The 13472-nt window shown below is 49.4% G+C and overlaps 1 protein-coding gene and 1 non-coding gene across 8 annotated transcripts in view; both read left to right on the top strand.

Annotated features, from left to right (window-relative positions):
* TTC7B (tetratricopeptide repeat domain 7B) overlaps nucleotides 1–13472 on the top strand; it is a 275490-nt gene that overhangs the window by 107109 nt on the left and 154909 nt on the right. The window lies entirely within an intron of this gene.
* On the top strand, nucleotides 5280–5405 carry LOC139185514 (small nucleolar RNA SNORA11). Its single transcript, XR_011569094.1, has one exon. It is a non-coding gene; the product is annotated as a small nucleolar RNA SNORA11 (small nucleolar RNA).

Here is a 13472-nt window from a genome sequence, read left to right as displayed (position 1 = left end):
TTCATTCGTTTAATGAGGATTGAGCGTAGCCCTACCAGGAACCGGCCCGCACTTAGCCTGGGGCTTTAACGGTGAAAAAGAATGACAAAGTCCCGCCTCCTGGAACCCTGTTTCTGAGAACTGAATAAAACAGGCAGTTTCGGAAGAGTCGGTGCATGTTGTGCCAGGGGAAGTCCAGCTTGCCACAGAAGCAGACGGGAAGCTGCATGTTGAGGCGGCTGCGGATTTGGGAAGCGGGGTACAGCTTTGGAGAAGTGGGCTTGAGGCAATGCAGGTGCAGGCTGGGGAGAGCCGGGGGTGCTTTCCAACTCGCTGGTAGGAACGTGGGGTCAGGACTGTGCTCAGCGTTCTCCGTGGGAAACCAGGGGCTCAGGGGCAAAGGGCCCGCCTGTCAAGCAGGAGACGCAGGATACTCAGGTTTGATCCCTGAGTCGGGAAGATCCCCTGGAGAAGGGAACGGCAACGCAGTCCAGTATTCTTGTCTGGAGAATCCCGTGGACAGAAGAGCCTGGTGGGCTGCAGTCCACGGGGTTGCAAAATGTCATACAGAACTGAAGCGACTTAGCTCAGGTACACACAGCATTGTGTGTATTCTGTAGGGTGTGAGGAAGCCACTCTGGTTGGAGCGGAGGCTTGTATCAAAACGTATAGGCTTTTCTATAAACCTTCCAGCACAGGACCTGGTGTGCAGGAGGTGAAGTCAGTCAGCTAACGCAGCTCTGCTGTGGGCCGGGACGGTGCGTGGTCCTGAGCTGATGAACAGAAGACGCCGCCCAGGCCCTCAGGGAGGATGCCGTCTAGTGAGGGGCATGATAAGCAAGTAAACCCGTGCTTAAAATCACAAATCACAGTGAGTGCTAGAAGATGAAAGAGTGCAGCAAATAACAGGGCGCGTGCTTACGTGAGGGGGTCGGGGAAGGCCTCCTGAGGAGGTGACTGGACCAGGACTTGAGGGATGGAAAGGAGGGAAACAGGCCAACGGTAGGAGAAAGAGCTGCAAGCAGAGGGCCGGTCTTGCTCCAGGGAGAGCTTGGCGTGTTGAGGAATCCGAAAAGGGTCCCTTGGGGCTGAAGCGGAGGGGAAGGGGAGAGTCCCAGACTCCCCGGGTCTGCTGCGGTGGCGGACGCTGGGAGAGCTGTGGCCGTCCAGGGAAGAAGCCCCGAGTCACTGGGACGGAAGCGAGGGGACAGTGGGGGTTGGGCACAGATGCCCCTGAGGTGACAGCGGGAGCAGGGAGAGAAGTGCGTGACCTGGAGGCGTGTGGGGTGCTGGGTGCTCCGTCCCAAGGGTGCGGGGACTCGCTTGACGCACAAGTTGCGTGTTTCAGTGCATTGGTGATATTTAAAGCCCTGGACTGGCTGGAGTCAGGGAGGGACAGAGTGTGAAGACAGAAGCCCAAACAGCCCAGGGCCCAGCAGGAAACCTCCAAGAGCTGGCGCAGGGCTCAGGGGAGGGGCCCACAGGGAGCCACCAGGGGAGCGGACCAGGAGGGACGTCCCCGTGGGACCCCGAGCATCACCTGGGGCGAGTGATGCTGTGATGTTCGTGAGGGTGAAGACCGAGGCACAGGGTGAGATTCTGTGCACGGCGTCCGTGACCTTGACAGGACTTTTGCTGGATGGCCAGAGCTGCTGCTCAACTGGGGAGAGAGGGGCAGACGCAAGGGTGGTATCAGAGGCTGGGCGCCTTCAATCAATGTTATTTCCCTTCCCATTTCCTTTTCCAAGTTGGCTTCTTGCTGGAGGATGGGTGGTGGAAAGATGGCGGAAGGCTAAAAACAAGCTTCTCCCAGGCGTGGAGAAGCTTGGGGTATCACGAAGAGCCCAGACTAGGGTGGTTCATTTGGCCAGAGCCTAGTACCAGAAGAATCATGCCCCCACGCTGGTCAGATGTGGTTCATTTTACTTGGTTTTTGGCCATAGGCTACACTGTGATCTCAGCAAGAAGCATGTGTGCGTTTGACTGAGAGGAGGATGGGTTGATGGAGAGAGTGGGGGTCCGTGCAGGTGGCCGCTTCCCTTACTCACAACCGCCTCAGGGGAAGTTTTTGGAGCAGTGTGAGTCCTGCAGCCTGGCCGCCTCGCCCACCCCAGGGATGCCTCTTGTCCTTCAGGGAGTCTTGAGTCTGGAAGATTTGGGGTCAACCCAGTCACCTGTGCTAAGCACTTCACACAAGTCATTTCAGTAACAAGAAGACTTTTCATAGCAGTTGAGCTGATGGTCGGTTTTGGAATCTGAAAATCCCAGAGTCCAAATGGGCTGTTGTTGCTGTTGTCCAGTGCCCAGTCGTGACTCTGCGACCCCGTGGACTGCAGCAGTCCAGGCCTCCCTGTCCCTCACTGTCTCCTGGAGTTTGTCCGAGTTCATGTTCATTGCATCGGTGATGCCGTCCAGCCATCTCATCCTCTGACGCCCTCTTCTTCTTCCGCCCTCGATCTTTCCCAGCATCAGAGACTTTTCCAATGAGCCGTCTGTTCACATCAGATGACCAAAATGCTGGAGCTTCAGCTTCAGCATCAGTCCTTCCAGTGAATATTCAGGGTTGATCTCCCTTAAGATGGACTGGTTGGATCTCCTTGCTGTCCAAGGGGCTCTCAGGAGTCTTCTCCAGCACCACAGTTCAAAGGCATCAATTCTGTGGTGCTCGGCCTTCTTTATGGTCCAGTTCTCACAGCCGTATGTGACCACTGGGAACACCACAGCCTTGAGTATGTGGCCCTTTGTCGGCAGAGAAACGTCTCTGCTTTCAGCACGCTCTCTAGGTTTGTCATGGCTTTCCTGCGGAGAAGCAAGCGCCTCCTGATTCCAGGGCTGCAGTCACCGTCTGCAGTGATTCTGGAGCCCAAGAAAAGAAAGTCTGTCACTGTTTCCTTTCTTTCCCCATCTATTTCCTGTGAAGTGACGAACCGGATGCCATCATCTTAGTTTTCTGAATGCTGAGTTTTAAGCCAACTTTTTCACTCTTCTCTTCCACTTTCGTCAAGAGGCTCTTTAGTTCTTCTTTGCTTTCTGCCAAAAGGGTGGTGTCATCTGCATATCTGAGGTTATTGATATTTCTCCCAGCAATCTTGATTCCAGCTTGTGCTTCATCCAGCCCGGCATTTCTCATGATGTGCTCTGCAAATAAATTAAACAAGCAGAGTGACAATATACAGTCTTGACATATTCCTTTCCCAATTTGGAACCAGTCTGTTGTTCCATGTCCAGTTCTAACTGTAGCTTCTAGACCTGCATACAGATTTCTCAGGAGGCATGTCAGGTGCTCTGGTATTCCCATCTCTTTCAGAATTTTCCACAGTTTGTTGTGATCCACACAGTCAAAGGCTTTGGCATAGTCAATAAAGCAATAGATGTTTTTCTGAAACTCTCTTGCTTTTTTGACGATCCAGTGGATGTTGGCAATTTGATTTCTGGTTCCTCTGCCTTTTCTAAATCCAGCTTGAACATCAGGAAGTTCATGGTTCATGTACTGTTGAAGGCTGGCTTGGAGAATTTTGATCATTACTTTCCTAGCATGTGAGATGAGTGCACTTGTGCAGTAGTTTGAACATTCGTTGGCATTGCCTTTCTTTCGGATTGGAAGGAAAACTGACCTTTTCCAGTTCTGTGGCCACAGCTGAGTTTCGAAGTCTACTGGCATATTGAGTACAACACTTTCACAGCATCACCTTTTAGGATTTGAAATGACTCAACTGGAATTCCATCACCTCCACTAGGTTTGTGTGTAGTGATGCTTTCTAAGACCCACTTGATTTCACATTCCAGGATTTCTGGCTCTGGGTGAGTGGTTACACCATCGTGATTATCTTGGTCGTGAAGATCTTTTTTGTACAGTTCTTCTGTGTATTCTTGCTACCTCTTCTTAATATCTTCTGCTTCTGTAAGGTTCATACCATTTCTGTCCTTTATCGAGCCCATCTTTGCATGAAATGTTCCCTTGGTATGTCTTATTTTCTTGAAGAGATCTCTAGTTTTTCCCATTCTGTTGTTTTCCTCTATGTCTTTGCACTGATTACTGAGGAAGGCTTTCTTATCTCTCCTTGCTAGTCTTTGGAACTCTGCATTCAGATGCTTCTGTCTTTCCTTTTCTCCTTTGCTTTTCACTTCTCTTCTTTTCACAGCTATTTGTAAGGCCTCCCCAGACAGCCATTTTGCTTTTTTGCATTTCTTTTCTATGAGAATAGTCTTGATCCCTGTCTCCTGTACAGTGTCACGAACCTCATTCCATAGTTCATCAGGCACTCTATCTATCAGATCTAGGTCCTTAAATCTATTTCTCACTTCCACTGTATAATCATAAGGGATTTGATTTAGGTCATACCTGAATGTTCTAGTGGTTTTTCCTACTTTCTTCTATTTAAGTCTGAATTTGGCAATAAGGAGTTCATGATCTGAGCCACAGTCAGCTCCTGGTCTTGTTTTTGCTGACTGTATAGAGCTTCTCCATTTTTGGCTGCAGAGAATATAATCAATCTGATTTCGGTGTTGACCATCTGGTGATGTCCATGTATAGAGTCTTCTCTTGTGTTGTTGGAAGAGGGTGTTTGTTATGACCAGTGCATTCTCTTGGCAAAACTCTATTAGCCTTTGCCCTGCTTCATTCTGTACTCCAACGCCAAATCTGCCCATTACTCCAGGTGTTTCTTGACATCTGCTTTTGCATTCCAGTCCCCTATAATGAAAAGGACATCTTTTTTGGGGTGTTAGTTCCAGAAGGTCTTGTAGGTCTTCATAGAACCGTCCAACTTCAGCTTCTTCAGCGTTAAGGTTGGAGCATGGACTTGGATTACTGTGATGTTGAATGATTTGCCTTGGAAATGAACAGAGATCATTCTGTCGTTTTTGAGATTGCATCCAAGTACTGCATTTTGGACAAAAGAGTCTGAAATTGGTTAGAGCACATTAAAAATTCCCTTATGGCTCAGCTGGTAAAGAATCTGCCTGCAATTTGGGAGACCTAGGTTTGATCCCTGGGTTGGGAAGATCCCCTGGAGAAGGGAAAGGCTCCCCACTGCAGTATAGTTCATGTGGTCGCAAGGAGTCGGACATGACTGTGGGACTTTCGCTTTTACATTAAAAAAAAAAAAAATCAGGGCCCTTTAGAGACAGGAACTCTGAGACCCAGAGAAATCATGTTGAATGACCATTCAATAAACATTTAGAACCTCACTAAGTTATTTACTAGCACCAAACACTGTTCTAAGTGAACAAGTCAGACCCAGTCACTGCCATGACGGGGTTTACATTTTGGTTGGGGAAACAGTAGACAAGGCAGTGTTGAGTTGTGTTCAGAGCAGTCTGCCTGCAGAAGTGACTCATCTGTTTGCGACACACGCCACAGGAATCTGGGTTCATCGTGACAAGGAGCCCAAGACCTGTGGCCGTCCCATGAACAGCCTGCACGTGCCCCCGCGCCTCCGCGCGCTGCAGGCGGGCCCGGCCGCAGAGCTGCGTGTTGGAAGCAGAGCCGCAGTAGTTAGTGGGTAGCCTGCCGTCCAGCACTGTTCAGTCCCTGTGGGTGGGCCCTGAGGGTTCTTACAGACGTAAAGGCTTTGAACCTCTCTTTTCAAAGGAAAAGCAAAGATCCCAATTATATGCCATCTTGAAGAGACCAAACTATGGAGACAATAAAAAGATCGGTGGCTGCCAGGAGTCTGGGGGAGAGGGAGGATGAACGCACAGAATGCGTAAGTGTTTAGAGCCGTGAGAGTGCTCTGTGTGCCGCTGTACGGAAGGATTGTTGTTGTGGGGTCCCTAAGTCTCGTCTAACTCTTTTCAACCTTATGGACTGTGGCTTGGGAGGATTTCCCAGGCGAGAATACCGGAGTGGGCTGCCATTTCCTCTTCCTCCAGGGGATCTTCCCGACCCAGGGATCAAACCGGCATCTCCTGCATTGCAGGCAGACTCTACCGCTGAGCCACCAGGGGCCGCAGTAGCGGAGCGGTGTCTTTAGGCTTTTGTCCAATCCCGTGGAACGCACAGCACTCTTCCCTTCCGTGCCGTGAACCTTAAGGTGAGCCATGGACTTTGGTCATTAACATGCATCAGTGAAGGTCATCCTTGGTGTAAAAAAAAAAGACCGCTCTGGTGAGTGAGGTTGCTAACGCCTGTGTATTTGGGGTGAGGGGTATATGGGAAATCTCTGTACTTTCCTGTCAATGTGGTTGTAAACCTAAAAGTGTTAGAAACAAGGGGGGGGATTAACCAAGGCGGGGCGACTGACCCAGGGTCACAGCGCTGGCTGGTGGTCGTGCTTGGCCCTGTGCGCCCCCCGAAGCCTGGCCCCGCCCCTCACCGCTTGCTTCCCGTCTTGAAAATGGAGAGCTGGTCAGCAAGGAATGCATTACACTCAGAAATAAGGACTTTTAAAGTCAGTCTAGGGGTCACTATTTATGTAATAAGCATCAGCCAAGGTGTCTGTCTTTCGTTTCAGTGTAGACTGGGTCTGGCTCATCCCTTAATGCCGTCAAAACTTTAATACGAAAACACAGGAATCTTTGTCAGTTTTACTTATGAAACTCCAGGGCCGCATTCCATGAGTGAATATGGGGACGGGTGGTTGGTTGCTTTCTATGCACTTCACCAGTGCTAGCGTGCTCTGCGTGTTAGAGGCCTGTGTCGCCGAAGCGATATCAGCGCCCAGCATGGTGGGTTCTTCCGTGTTGGGCGGTCCTTGGCTTCAGGAGGGGAGATGGGAGGGGAGGGGAGGGGGCTGGTGAACTAACTGGCAGTTGACGGCAGCTCTCAAGGCCCCTCCCCGCCTGGCTCTCCCAGCTGCAGGCTGCCCCTGTCAGAGCTAGAATTCCCTGAAGATGAGCGGCTGCAGGAAGTTACCCCAGTTCTTCACCTTGAACTTGTCTAAGATAGTGATTTTCTGTTTTAATGGGGGGAAGGGGGAGATTCTTTGTTTATTCATTCACGTATTTATTCATCCATCAAACATTTATGTGCTAGGAGCTAGGGTAGAGACAGCAAAAGATCCCAGTGGATTTTCTAGTCCAACAGGAAGATAAGTAACTACAGTGGGCTTAAGTCTCGGCAAAGGCGAAGGCGATACTATGTTCTTTAAATGTAGCCTTTCACTTTGCAAGTTCCTCCGAAAGAGATGGTTATATAACAGTGGTGTCTCAAAATCAAAATTAACTTTTTTAAAAAATATATATTTCCCAATAACTCTTGATACGACCAGAGATTGACTCTGGAATTTTCTGATACAGATGGCAGCGTGAGCTGGCTGACTCTCGGGTCGTACTCTGGGTGGGGTATCATCAATGAACAGACACAGCAGGAATGTACAGTGTGGAGTGAGGAACGCTGCCCACCTCTGTTTAGTTTCAGATGGTTTGTTATAACATTCACTTGTTCTACTAGGGTTTATTCCACTCCCACTCCTGCCAGACATTCTCCAGGTGCTGGGGGTAACATGGTGAGTAGCCAGATATGCTTCTTGCTCTCAGAAAGAAACCAGGTCCTTATAGTCCTGGTTGTATGACTATACGCCAAGATGGTGCTCAGGAGGCAAGGTACCCATTGCTGTGAGACTCCATCTGCAAATGAAGTTGACCTGGGCCTGGTGGGCAGGCAGAGGAGGTTTCCCCAGCAAGTGTCTGAGCAGAGCCTGAAGATGAATCAGTGAACAGGAGCTAACTTGCAAAGGCAAAGTCGGGTGGGCAGTGTTGTTTAGACCTGAAAGGATCCTAAACTGGCACCAGGGGCGTGTGGCTCCACCAGCCCGCTCTTCTGCTCTACTTCACTTTTCTCAGCATTGGGCTTCCCTGGTGGCCCAGGTGGTGAAGAATCCGCCTGCAGTGCAGGGACCCAGGTTCAATCTCTGGGTCCCAAAGTCCCCTGGAGAAGGGAATGGCTTCCTACTTCAGTATTCTTCCCTGGAGAATACCATGGACACAGGAGCCTGGCAGACTATAGTCCGTGGGGTCGCAAAGAGTCGGACTGAGTGACTGAGCAAACAGCGTTTAACCAGCATCGAGTATACTGTGAACAGAGCTTACAGGGACCTGCTTAGGTTGTTTAGCATTCCAGCCCACGAGACTCATGCGCCACACTGGGCATCTGTCTGTTGAGACTGACCTAGAATAGAATCAAAGGCTGCCAGCTGGGCACTGTCGGGGGCTTCTCTCCCGTGTGGCCTGTGGGCTGGATTGTCCATCCGGCCACTCGAGAGCTTTGCCCGCCCCTGTCGTGCAGTGTCCTGCTCTAGAGAAGGAGCCTCGCGTCGAGGAAGGGTGGGCTCAGTCCTGGTTTAATGTCTCCCTGGGGAGATACCCAGCTGTACGTCATCGCAGTCAAGGAAGCCCGAAGCTGTGTTGTCCCCATCAGATATTTATAGCTCCTTCCAGTCCAGATGCAAGTTATCAATCAGGGGTCATTTTTAACATAAGCAATGTTGCCTCCTAACATAATTGACATTCTATGGGTATCTTTAATTAGGTTTCCAGAGAAGCAGAACTGAAAAGTTAACTTAAGGTCAGATTCTCAAGCAGGAGAGGAAAGGAATTTGTTAACCCTTTCCTGCATTATGTATTTTTTCCTGATCTGTTTGTTGTCTGCCTGCCATCACCGGCGTACAAGTTCCAGGAATTTTTGTCTGTCTGGTTTGGGGAGGGGCCTGTGTCTGTCTACGGCTGTGTGTGAAGGAGTGAGAGAGTGAGTGAACCTCTCCTGTTCAGGGATGGCTGTGGCTCATAGACGCCTGACAGTTGTGTGTTTTCTTTAAAATGAGTTAGTACAGCACGTGTGTGCTGAGCGCTAAGGGCTGAGCTGGGTTCTAGTCCTGGGGTGCAGGGTGGACGCGGCCGCCGGCGGGGCTCACGGTGCTACTGCTCCTGCCGCAGCTTCTTAGTGGGAGGGCGGAGCTGTGCTCTGGGCTTCCAGATCTTCCTGGATGTGGAAAGGTGATGTCTTTCCGTTGAAAGGGGGTGGAGGGGGCCAGGGATCAAATCATCGCCTTGTCCTCAGTCAGAAATAATATGTTTTCTGGGCTCATCACAGGGGCTTCTTCTGTCTGCCTGATCTCTGAGATAAGGCTATTTCCAATGATGCCGGCTGCATTATAAGATGCTGCCCAAGCAGGGGGCTTCCCTGGTGACTCAGCGGTAGAGAATCCTCCTGCCAATGCAGGGGACACCAGCTTGATCTCTGGGTGGAGAAGATCCCCTGGAGAAGGGCATGGCAACCCCCTCCAGTATCCTTACCTGGGAAGTCCCATGGACAGAGGAGCCTGGCGGGCTGCAGTCCATGGGGTTGCCAAGAGTCAGACACGACTTAGTGCCTGAACAATGACCCCAGGCAGGTCTGACGGACTGTTTCATCTCTGGGTGGCAGCGTGGTGCTGCTAAGCCTCCTTCCTTCAGCCCAGACACATCTGGATTCAGGGTTCCCACAGCAGGAGTGTGTTATCCTCTTCCACAGCTTAGTGTTGAGAACCTTTGCTCCCAGAGCCTCCCAGACCTGCATGTTTTGTTTTTTAATCTGTAGCTCTTTGAGTTGACATCTCATGGAGTGAAGTTGGACACAGGAGCCTGTGAGCCTGTGTCAGTGCGGGCCTTGCAGGCAGCGGCTCGAGGGCAGACCGCTGAAAAGACACGTGTGCGCTGGGAAAGAGGAATTCACGTCCCGCCTGGTCAAGGAGGAAGCCAGATCTCACCCTCGGTGCGCCTGGCAGACAGCGGGGAGCTTTCTTGGTAATTTGGTGACGTCCGTGCCACAGAGCGAGTCCAGATGTGCCTGCTGGGGAGGCAGGGTTGGTGGTGGGGCTGTGGGCGAGCCAGCAGCTTCCCTGCTTGGGCTCCCATCTGGGCCGCGCTCGTCCACCTGCTGCCCCGCTGCCCGGGCGTGGCTGCCAAACGCGGGAATGCGTACTGTGAGGGTAGGGCGTGGGGTCGAGGCCCCAGCTCTTTTCAAGAGATATTTCCTACCTGTTTCTAAGTCATCGCTTTTCTCTCTATTCTTTCTTTCTTTCTTTTTTTTTTTGCAGAGATATTTTTAGTCAACTCTTACAGAGAGTCACAGAGAGATTGAGCTAAAGCCCAGAAAATGACTGAGATATCTTGGGAGCATTTATGACTTTTCTTAGGAAATGCTAGAAGTTTCTCTTGAAAAGGAGAGGGGCCATACATTTTCTTACAAAGACCTGCCTTCATATTTGTGGAGCTATGTCTGCCACTGATCCGCACATCAGTAAACATAGCTACAACATAATTGTGTGTTCTCACAGCAAAGTCCTCCACGAAACTGCGAGACTCGCACCAGTTAATGGATTGCTTCTTTCAGCTGACGGTTGGTCTTGCACCTTCCTCTCTGTCTGGGTGTCCGTTTTGCTCTCCACTCCCAGGCGGCTCTGGTGGTAGCCCTCCAGGCCTGGGACCCGCCGTTCCTTTGCTTCTGCCGGCTCTTCCCTCGGTATCGTCTCTTTGCTGGCAGGTGCGTGGTTGAAGGGCGTGGGAGCTGCTTCTTTGAGTCTCCCTGGCAAATTAGCATCAGAAGCAGCAATCTGCATGTTGGAAACAAGCAGTTAAAATACCAGGAAGAATCTGATACTGTATTTCTTCTGAAGAAATACCCAGAAAAACTCATTAGCCAGGCTTGGTAAAACCTCTGAATTACAGATTTTTTTTTCAAAGATGCAATTATATTGCTTTCAAGTTCATTTTGAGCTAGATTTTTTTTCTTTTTTAAGAGATGCTATTGCCTGCTCAGTTCCATGGACATTTATTGAGAGCCTGCTGGCTGCCAGTCTCTAGGATAAGCTCTGGGATTTGAGATGAATAAAAAATGTTCTATGAGCTCATGGGGAAGACAAAGATGTCAACAAGGAATTCTAGCACCTGTGACAGCACCTGTGACGAGACGGGCTGGGGGTCCCGGAGCGGGGCCGGCGGGGGCGGGTACTGGCCTGGGTGTGCTCTCCGCGTTTCTCAGAGCTGACTTGAGCCCGGTCTTTGGGGACGGTCTTTTCCCCGTCTTCAGGAGGCCTGCGGGGAGGCGGGCGGGGACGGTGGTCTTGGCTCCCAGGCGGGACAACGCACCTATTGTGCTCTCGGCAGGCAGCGCTGTCGCGGGGTTAGTGGGCACTGCCGCTGGAGCCAGCAACCTGGGTGTGAATTCTCTCTCACAAAATGCTGTGACCTCGACCTCTCTGTGGTTCATTTCCCTCGTTTGTGACTGAGTGCAGCACAGCGCCTGCTTCATGGTGTTGTGCGGCAGATTAAGAGCCTTAGAAAGTAGAGTGTTTGGACAGTGTCCGGCACACGGTAAGCACGATAAATTAGGGTCTGTCAGCTCCCTGGGGCTCAGACAGTAAAGAATCCGCCTGCAGTGCGGGAGACGAGGGTTCGAGCCCTGGGTCAAGGAGATACCCTGGAGAAGGAAATGGCAACCCACTCCAGAGTTCTGGCCTGGAAGATGAGGAGTCTGCTGGGCTACAGTCAGTGGGTTCACAGAGTCAGATACAACCCAGCCACTAAACAACACTTTCACTTTAGAAGAGAAGATTCGAATGAGCAGCTGAGGAACCTGGGAAGAACAGCACTGGCAGAGCTCGGGGGTCTTCTCGTATCTTGACGTTAAAAAGATAGTAACCAGATAGCAAAACCAAAACCCCACAAACAACATTCAGAACAAAACTAGATGAGAAAATGTACTCATGAACCTCAAAGCATATACAAGCTAACAGGACAGACTTCCAGCAGCTCAAGACAAGCATGTTATTTGCATTTGTGTGGGAGAAAGCAGAAGGCAGCAATCGGGTATTCTAGGGCCTGCAAACAGGAGACCCAGAAATAGCCAGCAAGGCTACTGGAAAGCTTGTCTGGCCAATTTGGGACTCGCAGCTGAAAGTGAAAGAGTTTTGCCAAGTGAGAGCTGAGGGGCTGGAGCGGTCCGGCCCCTCCGGAGACCTGGAACCAGCCCACTAAGGCTCTTTGCTGGGACTGGGGCCCATGACGAGGACGATGCTGAGAGCAGAATGAAAATCGGCCAAGAGACACCAGACAAGGGCGATATGCTTGTGTTTAAGTTGTAAGAAACTGCCAAGCCGTCTTCCTAAGCGACTGTGGCATCTTACTGTGCCATTCCTAGCAGCAATGTAAGCATTCCAGCTTCTTTCCGTTCTCTTCAACCCTTAGTATCGTCAATTTTAAAATTAAAGCCAGTCTAGTGGGTTTGGAGAGGAAACGGTAACTCACTCCAATATTCTTGCCCAGAGAATCCCATGGACAGAAGAGCCTGGTAGGCTACAGTCCATTGGGTTGCAAAGAGCTGGGCATGACTGAACGACTCTCACATACACGGTGGGTTTGTAGTGTGGTTAAAACCATACCTTGTGGTTTCAATGTTCATTTCCCCAACAATTAATGATGTTTGGCAGTTTTGCATGTGGCTATTAGCTATTCCTGTATCTTCTTTGCTGAAACATCTATTCAGATCTTTGCCCTGTTTTCAACTGGATTGTCGTCTTCTTATGTATTTCTGGATACAAAACCTTTGTCAGATACATAATTTGCAAATATTTTCTGCCAGTATCTGGCTGGTATTCATTTTTTTCAATTATATCAGTTGAAGAGGAAAAGTTAATTTTGATGAAGTCCAACTTAACTAGTTTTTCTCTTTTGGATCATCCTTTGGTGTCATCTCTAAGAAATTTTGGCCCAATCCTAGACTATAAAGATTTTCTCCTATGTTTTATTCCAGAAGTTTTATAGTTTTAGCTTTTACATGTAGGTCTCTAATCTATTTTGAGTTAATGTTTTAGTATGTTGTGAAGTAAGAATCTAAGTTAAATTTTTTTTTTTTTTTTGCATCTAGATATCCAGTTGTCTAAGCATCATTTGTTGAAAAATCAACTCTTTTCCCATTAAACTGTCTTGACACTTTAGTAAAAATTACTTGCTGCTGCCTGAGCATAAATATAAAGGTTTATTTCTGAAATTTGTATTTTGTGTCATTATATATCTATTCTTTAAGTCAATAGCATACCATCTTGAATATGCAGCTTTATTGCAAATTTCGAAATTAGTATAAGTCCTCTTTGTTCTTTTTCAAAATTATTTTGTCTATCTCAGTCTTTGATATTTCCATGTGAATTTAGAATCATCTTGTCAATTTCTACCAAAAAAAAAGTGCCTCCCAGGATTTTAGTAAGGGTGGCAGTGAATCTCTAGGTCGATTTAAGGAGAATTATCACATTAACAACAGGCTTCCCTGGTGGCTCAGCGTTAAAGAATCCACCAGTAATGCAGGAATTTCAGGGTTGATCCCTGTGTTGGGAAGGTCCCTGGAGAAGGAAATGGCAACCCACTCCAGTACTCTTGCCTAGGAAATCCCATGGACAGAGGAGCCTGGTGGGCTATGGTCCATGGGGCCGCAAAAGAGTAGGACATGGCTTAGCATTAACCATAGTGAATCTTCCAATCCACCGTCTCTTCTTTTAGTTAGAGTCTCTTTAATTTCTCTC

The sequence above is a fragment of the Bos indicus genome, chromosome 10, assembly GCF_029378745.1.
Source record: "Bos indicus isolate NIAB-ARS_2022 breed Sahiwal x Tharparkar chromosome 10, NIAB-ARS_B.indTharparkar_mat_pri_1.0, whole genome shotgun sequence".
In the NCBI taxonomy this organism is placed as follows: Eukaryota; Metazoa; Chordata; class Mammalia; order Artiodactyla; family Bovidae; genus Bos; species Bos indicus.
Note: the sequence above shows the minus strand (reverse complement) of the source record. Positions and strands in the feature narration are given on the sequence as shown.